The sequence below is a fragment of the Mobula birostris genome, chromosome 6 (assembly GCF_030028105.1).
Source record: "Mobula birostris isolate sMobBir1 chromosome 6, sMobBir1.hap1, whole genome shotgun sequence".
In the NCBI taxonomy this organism is placed as follows: Eukaryota; Metazoa; Chordata; class Chondrichthyes; order Myliobatiformes; family Myliobatidae; genus Mobula; species Mobula birostris.
The window spans coordinates 137,602,832-137,611,849 of record NC_092375.1 but is presented as its reverse complement, the minus strand read 5'-3'; positions in this window follow the sequence as shown (position 1 = coordinate 137,611,849).

The following is a 9,018-nucleotide window of genomic DNA, read 5'->3' as shown; positions in this document are numbered from 1 at the left end:
CTGAATTAATGATCTCCCTTAATAGTGTTATCCTAAATCTTTCTTTCCCCACAGATTAGTCAATGGATCATAGTCACACACTTCGGAGACAGGACCATTGGCCCACTGTGTCCATGCTGAACAAGAAATATCTATCTATCCTAATGGAAAAATCTGGGACATATCCCTCGTGCCCAAACACACACTCAGTGGCTACTTTATTAGTTCACCTGTACGTTAATGCAAATATCTACAGTAATCAGTCAATCATGTGACAGCATAAAAGCACATAGACATGATGGAGATATTCATTTATTGTTCAGACCAAACATCAGAATGGGGAAGAAGTACGATTGAAGTGACTTTGACTGTGGAATGATTGTTGGTGTAAGATGGGGTGGTCTGAGTATTGCAGAAAGTACTAATCTTTCGGGATTTTCATGCACAACAGTCTTCAGAGTTTACAGGGAATGGTGCGAGAAATGAAAAACATCAGAGAGCAGCAGTTCTGTGGGCAAAGATGCCCCCTAGTAATGAGAGAGGTCAGAGGAGAAATGACTAGAATGTTTCAAGCTGTCTGGAAGGCAACAGTAACTCTAGTAACCATGCGTTACAACAGTGGTGTGCAGAAGAGCATCTCTGAATGCGCAGCAAATTGAACCGTGAAATGGATGGGATAGGCAGCAGAAGACCACAAACATACACTTCGTGGCCACTTTATTAGGTACAGGAGGTAGCTAACAAAGTGGCCACCGAGTATATACCGGTGGTTTGAGAGCTGCACCTAGTTCAGAACTGCAATGTCCACAAAATTAAATAGTTTCAAAATTGCTTTAATACTTTTGTTTTTAATGCTGCTTTTGGCAGCTTCCGCCTGAAACAGATAATCGGTTCTTGGTGTTGTAATCACTCACATTGATTCTAGCCTTTTCGATCAAAAGTGTATTTTTAATAGTACGATATTAAAACATCTATGCTGGCTTTAGACAGTCAAATTGTTATATTGCTAGCTCACAAGTTGCAGGTGTGATTTAGAATATTTTCACTACACTAAAATTGTTGTTTTCAATCAATAGGGAGTTTGGGTTTCCAAATGTTCAAAAGCTATTTGTAACAATAAATCTGTTTGCTAGAATCTCATCCTAGAGCTTGTTGTGGGCAACTCCATTATTACAACCAAGATTACAGTTCCAATGCAACAGAACCATGCCAGCTTCCATTATGATCAAGTAAATAGACATATAGAATCAGAATCAGGCTTATTATCACAGCCTTGTATGGCGTGAAATTAGTTGTTTTGTGGCAGCAGTACAGTGCAAGATATAAAAATTACTACAAATTACAAAATAAATAATTAGTGCAAAATAAGGAAAAACGGAATGACATGGGTTGATGGACTGTTCAGATCGGAAGGTGGAGGGGAGGAAGCTGTTTCTGAAAAGTTGAGTTTGGGTCTTCAGGCACTTGTACCTCCTCCCTGATGGTGCTATTGAGAATATCCTGGATGGTGATGGTCCATAGAAATGGAAGTTGCTTTCCTGAAGCACCAGCTCCTGAAGATGTCCTCAATGGTAGGGAGGTTTGTGACCGTTATGGAACTGGCTGAGTTTACAACGCTCTGCATTGGCGCCTCCGTTGGCTGTGATGCAACCAGTCAGAATGCTCTCCACCACACACCTATAGAAAACTCGCAAGTCTTTGGTGATGTACCAAATCTCCTCGGACTCGAACCAAGTAGAACAGTGGCATTCCTTCTCCGTGATTGCAGAAAGGTGATCTTGCAGATGTGGAATTGTAAGAGTTGCTGGGTGTTGGAAATCATAGACTGTCAACCACAAAAATTGAGCTCTACAGAGAGGAGAACACAAAGACGTTGCTTAACAGAATGGGAAAAAAAGACTTGCATTTATAAATCACTCTTCACAGTTTCTGGGTGCCACGGTAGCACAGACATTAGCACAACACTATTACAGCTCAAGGTGGAGTTCAGAGTTCAACTCCGGCACTGTCTGTAGCTCCTCCCTGTGATCACCTGGGTTCTTCCCAGGTGCTCCAGTTTCCTCCCACAGTCCAAAGACGTACCTGTTAGTAGGTTAATTGGTCGTTGTAAATTGACCTGTGATTAGGCTCGGGTTGAAGAAGTGGGTTGCTGGGCAGCACGACTGATTGGGCCAGAAGAGCCCGTTCTGCACTGTATCACTAAATAGGTCCAAAATGTAGCAAGTATTGACAAAACAATGTGAAAGCCACAGATAATCTACCTTAAATGATAATGTTACCAGAAATTGGAATTGAAATTGAAATTTGTTCATTATTGTCACATATATTGGGATAAAATGAAAATCTTGTCTTGTCTGTTGCTCATCCAGATCAAATCATTACATGGTGCATTGAGGTAGAACAAAGTAAAACAATAACAAAATGCAGAACAATGTGTAACAGCTACAGAAAAAGCACAGTTGCAAAATCATAACAAGTCAAGAGTCCACCTTATCATTCTAGGGTGATAGTCTTATATCAGCAGGATAGAAACTGTCTTTGAGCCTGATTTTATGTGTTCTCGGGCTTTTGTATCTGCTACTCAGTGGAAGTGGAAGAGAGGATACCTGGGCTAGGTGTTATCTTTGATTAACCTGGCTGCTTTACTGAGGTAGCAAGAAGTATAGATAGAGTCCATAGAAGGGAGACATTCCTGTGATGGTGGTGAGCTGGGTCCACAATACTTCCTTGTGCAATTGAATCCTGGATTTCCTCAGTCAGTTCAGATTGGCAATAACAATTCCTCTGCGATCTCCATCAGCACAGGTGCATCACTGGGCTGTGTGCTTAGCCCCTGCTGTACTCACTTAGGGCTGTGTGGCTAAGCGCAGCTCTAATGCCATTCGAGTTTGCTGATGACACCTCTGTCGTAGGCTGAATCAAAGGTGGTGACGAATCAGCATATAGAAGGAAGATTGAAAATCTAGAAGAGTGGTGTCATAACAACAACATCTCACTCAATGTCAGCAAGACCAAGCAACTGATTATAAACTTCAGAATAGGGAAAACAGAGGTCCATGGCCCAGTCCTCGCTGGAAGATCAGAAATAGAGAGAGTTAACAACTTTAAATTGCCAGATGTTACTAATTCAGAGGACCTGTCCTGGACCCAGCACATAAGTGCAATTGCAAAGAAAGCACAGCAGCGTCTCTTATTTCCTCAGGAGTTTGGGGAGGTTTGGTACAACATCTAAACCATAGAACCATAGAACCATAGAAACTACAGCACAGAAACAGGCCTTTTGGCCCTTCTTGGCTGTGCCGAACCATTTTCTGCCTAGTCCCACTGACCTGCACACGGACCATATCCCTCCGTACACCTCCCATCCATGTACCTGTCCAATTTATTCTTAAAAGTTAAAAAAGAACCCGCATTTACCACCTCGTCTGGCAGCTCATTCCACACTCCCACCACTCTCTGTGTGAAAAAGCCCCCCCTAATGTTCTCTTTAAACTTTTCCCCCCTCACCCTTAACCCATGTCCTCTGGTTTTTTTCTCCCCTTGCCTCAGTGGAAAAAGCCTGCTTGCATTCACTCTATCTATACCCATCATAATTTTATATACCTCTATCAAATCTCCCATCATTCTTCTACGCTCCAGGGAATAAAGTCCTAACCTATTCAACCTTTCTCTGTAACTGAGTTTCTCAAGTCCCGGCAACATCCTTGTAAACCTTCTCTGCACTCTTTCAACCTTATTTATATCCTTCCTGTAATTTGGTGACCAAAACTGAACACAATACTCCAGATTCGGCCTCGCCAATGCCTTATACAACCTCATCATAACATTCCAGCTCTTATACTCAACACTTCAATTAATAAAGGCTAATGTACCAAAAGCTCTCTTTACGACCTTATCTACCTGTGACGACACTTTTAGGGAGTTTTGTATCTGTATTCCCAGATCCCTCTGTTCCACTGCACTCCTCAGTGCCTTACCATTAACCCTGGATGTTCTACCTTGGTTTGTCCTTCCAACGTGCGATACCTCACACTTGTCAGTATTAAACTCCATCTGCCATTTTTCAGCCCATTTTTCCAGATGGTCCAAGTCCCTCTGCAGGCTCTGAAAACCTTCCTCACTGTCTACTACACCTCCAATCTTTGTATCATCAGCAAACTTGCTGATCCAATTTACCACGTTATCATCCAGATCATTGATATAGATGACAAATAACAATGGACCCAGCACTGATCCCTGTGGCACACCACTAGTCACAGGCCTCCACTCAGAGAAGCAATTCTCTACCACCACTCTCTGGCTTTTTCCATCGAGCCAATGTCTAATCCAATTTACCACCTCTCCATGTATACCTAGCAACTGAATTTTCCTAACTAACCTCCCATGCGGGACCTTGTCAAAGGCCTTACTGAAGTCCATGTAGACAATATCCACTGCCTTCCTTTCATCCACTTTCCTGGTAACCTCCTCGAAAAACTCCAAGAGATTGGTCAAACATGACCTACCACGCACAAAGCCATGTTGACTCTCCTTAATAAGCCCCTGTCTATCCAAATGCTTGTAGATTCTGTCTCTTAGTACTCCCTCCAATAACTTACCTACTACTGATGTTAAACTCACCGGCCTATAATTTCCCGGATTACCTTTCGATCCTTTTTTAAACAACGGACAACATGAGCCACTCTCCAATCCTCCGGCACTTCACCCGTAGACAGCGACATTTTAAATATTTCTGCCAGGGCCCCCGCAATTTCAACACTAGTCTCCTTCAAGGTCCGAGGGAACACTCTGTCAGGTCCCGGGGATTTATCCACTTTAATTTTCCTCAAGACAGCAAGCACCTCCTCCTTTTCAATCTGTGCAGTTTCCATGGTCTCACTACTTGATTCCCTCAATTCCATAGATTTCATGCCAGCTTCCTTAGTAAATACAGACGCAAAAAACCTATTTAAGATCTCCTCCATTTCCTTTGGTTCCACACATAGCCGACCACTCTGATCTTAAAGAGGACCAATTTTATCCCTTACAATCCTTTTGCTCTTAATATACTTGTAAAAGCTCTTTGGATTATCCTTCACTTTGACTGCCAAGGCAACCTCATGTCTTCTTTTTGCCCTCCTGATTTCTTTCTTAAGTATTTTCTTGCACTTCTTGTACTCCTCAAGCAGCTGATTTACCCCCTGTTTCCTATACATTTCATACAACTCCCTCTTCTTCTTTATCAGAGTTGCAATATCCCTTGAGAACTAAGGTTCCTTATTCCTATTCAATTTGCCTTTAATCCAGACAGGAACATACAAACTCTGCACTCTCAAAATTTCCCCTTTGAAGGCTTCCCACCTACCAATCACATCTTTGCCAGAGAACAACCTGTCCCAATCCACGCTCTTTAGATCCTTTCTCATTTCTTCAAATTTGGCCTTCTTCCGGTTCAGAACCTCAACCCTAGGACCAGATCTATCCTTGTCCATGATCAAATTGAAACTAATGGTGTTATGATCACTGGAACCAAAGTGCTCCCCTACACGGACTTCTGTCACTTGCCCTAATTCGTTTCCTAACAGGAGATCCAATATTGCATCCCCTCTAGTTGGTCCCTCTATATATTGATTTAGAAAACTTTCCTGAACACATTTTACAAACTCTAAACCATCTAGACCCCTAACAGTATGGGAGCCCCAATCAATGTATGGAAAATTAAAATCCCCTACCACCACAACTTTATGTTTCCTGCAGTTGCCTGCTATCTCTCTGCAGATTTGCTCTTCCAAGTCTCGCTGACTATTGGATGGTCTGTAATACAATCCCACTAATGTGGCCATACCTTTCCTGTTTCTCAGCTCCACCCATAAGGACTCAGCAGACAAGCCCTCTAATCTGTCCTGCCTGAGCACTGCTGTAATATTTTCCCTAACAAGCAATGCTACTCCCCCACCTTTCATTCCTCTGCCTCGATCACATCTGAAACATCGGAACCCTGGAATATTAAGCTGCCAGTCCTGCCCCTCCTGTAGCCAAGTTTCACTAATTGCTACAACATCATAATTCCACATGTCAATCCACGCCCTCAACTCATCCGCCTTCCCCGCAATACTCCTAGCATTGAAATATATACACCTCAGAAGATTTTTACCACCACTCACAACCTTTCTATCAGTGGATTTGCTTAAACTTTTAACATCATTTATTTTCACCCCAGCCTCACTGTCAGCTCTGGCACTCTGGTTCCCATCCCCCTGCAAATCTCGTTTAAAGCCTCCCCAACAGCACTAACAAACCTCCCTGAAAGGATATTGGTCCCCCTGTGGTTCAAGTGTAACCTGTCTCTCTTGTACAGGTCCCACCTGCCCCAGAAGAGGTCCCAATGATCCTGAAATCTGAAACCCTGCCCCCTACACCAGTTCCTCAGCCACTTGTTCCTCCTCCAGAGCATCCTATTCCTACCCTCACTGGCACCTAGCACAGGTAGCAATCCTGAGATTACCACCCTTGAGGTCCTGCTTTTCAACTTCCTACCGAGCTCTCTATACTCACTGTCCAGGACCTCTTCACTCTTCCTTGCTATGTCATTGGTACCGATGTGCACCACGACATCTGGCTGGTCACCCTCCCACTTCAGAATGTCATGCAATCGATCAGAGACATCCTTGACCCTGGCACCTGGGAGGCAACATACCATCCTGGATTCTCTAAAGTTGACAAACTTCTACAGGTGTATACTGGAGAGTATATTGACTGGCTGCATCACAGCCTAATATGCAAACACCAATGTCTTTGAACAGAAAATCCTACAGAAAGTAGTGGACTCAGCCCAGAACATCACAGGTAAAGCCCTTCCCACCATTGATCACATCTACATGAAATGCTGCTGTAGGAAAGCAGCATCCATCGTCAGAGATCCCCACCACCCAGGCCATGCTCTTTTCTTGTTGCTGCCATCAGGTAGAAGATACAAGAGCCTTAGGATCAGGATCAAGAACAGTTACTATCCCTCAAACATCATGCTCTTTAACAAAAGGGGATAACTTCACTTGCCCCATCATTGAAATGTTCCCAGAACCAATTATCTCACTTTCAAGGACTCTTTATCTCATGTTCTCATTATTTATTGCTACTTATTTATATTTGCATTTGCACAATTTCTTGTCTTCTAGTTGATCCTTCATTGATCTTGTTATAGTTACTATTCTATAGATTTGCTGAGTAAGCCCCCAAGAAAATGAATCTCAGAGTTGTGTATTGTGACATATATGTATTTTGATAATAAAATATACTTTGAACTCTCTGCAGTTGCCACACCAAGCTTCTGTGCATTGTTAGAATGCTTTCTGTGGTGCATTGATAAAAATTGTAAGGGTTGACAACAATATGCCAAATTTCTTTAACATCCTGAGGAAGTAGAGCCATTGGTAAACTTTCTTGACCATGATGTCTAGTGGTTGGGCCAGGACATGGTCTTAGTGATGTCCACTCCTAGGAACCCAGCAATCTCAACCTCAACGCCATTCATGAAGACAGGAGCATGTGCACTGGCTCTCTTCCTAAAGTCGATGACCGGCTCTTTTGTTTCATGACACTTCAAGGAAAAAGGTTGTCATCAGGACACCATGTCTCTGGGCTCTATCTCTTTCTTGTACTCCAACACATTGTTATTTTAGATCATTGCCCACTGTGGTGGTATCATTTGCAAATTTGTAGATGGAGTCAGAGTATAATTTTTTATTTGATGTTTTTCCCCATTTAAAAAAACCTTTACAGTGATTATGATCAGAGATTAAAGGAGCTAGGGCTTTACTCTTTGGAGAGAAGGAGGATGAGAGGAGACATGATAGAGGTATACAGTCCAAGATATTAAGAGGAATAGATAGAGTGGACCGCCAGCGCCTCTTCCCCAGGGCACCACTGCTCAATACAAGAGGACATGGCTTTAAGTAAGGGGTGAGAAATTCAAGGGGGATATTAGAGGAAGGTTTTTTACACAGAGTGGTTAGTGCATGGAATGCACTGCCTGAGTCAGTGGTGGAGGCAGATACACTAGTGAAATTTAAGAGACTATAGATTAGATTAGGTTAGATTAGATTAGATTCAACTTTTTGTCATTGTGCCAAGTACAGATACAAAGCCAATGAAATGTAGTTAGCATCTAACCAGAAATGCAAAGAATAGTGTTATTTACAAAATAACTGCAAATAAAAAGTAAGTGCTACAGCACACAAATATAAAAGTACCGAGACAGTAAAATATGGGTGCAATACTGCTTAGCGCTGTGATGTGAGGTTCAGCAGTGTCACAGCCTCAGGGAAGAGGCTGTTCCTGTGCCTGCTGGTGCAGGAGCGGAGGCTCCTGTAGCGCCTACCGGATGGGAGGAGAGTAAAAAGTCCATGGTTAGGGTGAGATGCATCCTTGATAATGCTTTTCGCTCTGCCCAAGCAGTGTTTATGGTAGATGTTCTCAATGGTGGGCAATTGGGTGCCGATAATCTGCTGGGCAGTTTTCAACACACGCTGGAGTGCTTTGCGATCCGATACGGGACAATTGCCATACCACACTGAGATGCAGTTGGTGAGTATGCTCTCAATGGTACAGCGGTAAAAGTCCAGCAGTATCCTGGGACAGAGGTGAGCTTTCTTGATGCTTCGCAGGAAATAAAGGCACTGTTGCGCCTTTTTGATCAGGACGGAGGAGTTCAGGGACCAGGTAAGATCCTTGGAAATGTGGACACCAAGGAATTTGAAGCTTGATACACGCTCCACTACAGCTCCGTTGATCTAGATGGGGACGTGAGTGTGGCTCCTAGACAGGTATATGGAGGAATTTAAGGTGGGGAGTTTATATGGGAGGCAGGGTTTAAGGGTCGGCACAACATTGTGGGCCGAAGGGCCTGTACTGTGCTGTACTATTCTATGTTCTATAATCTGACAGTAGAGTCATGCATGTACAGGGAGTAAAATAGGGAGCTGTGGTCACAACCTTGAGCACCAGTTTAGAATACAGTAATTGTTTCTCCCCTCTTCCTCTTGATACAAGATCTTTAATATC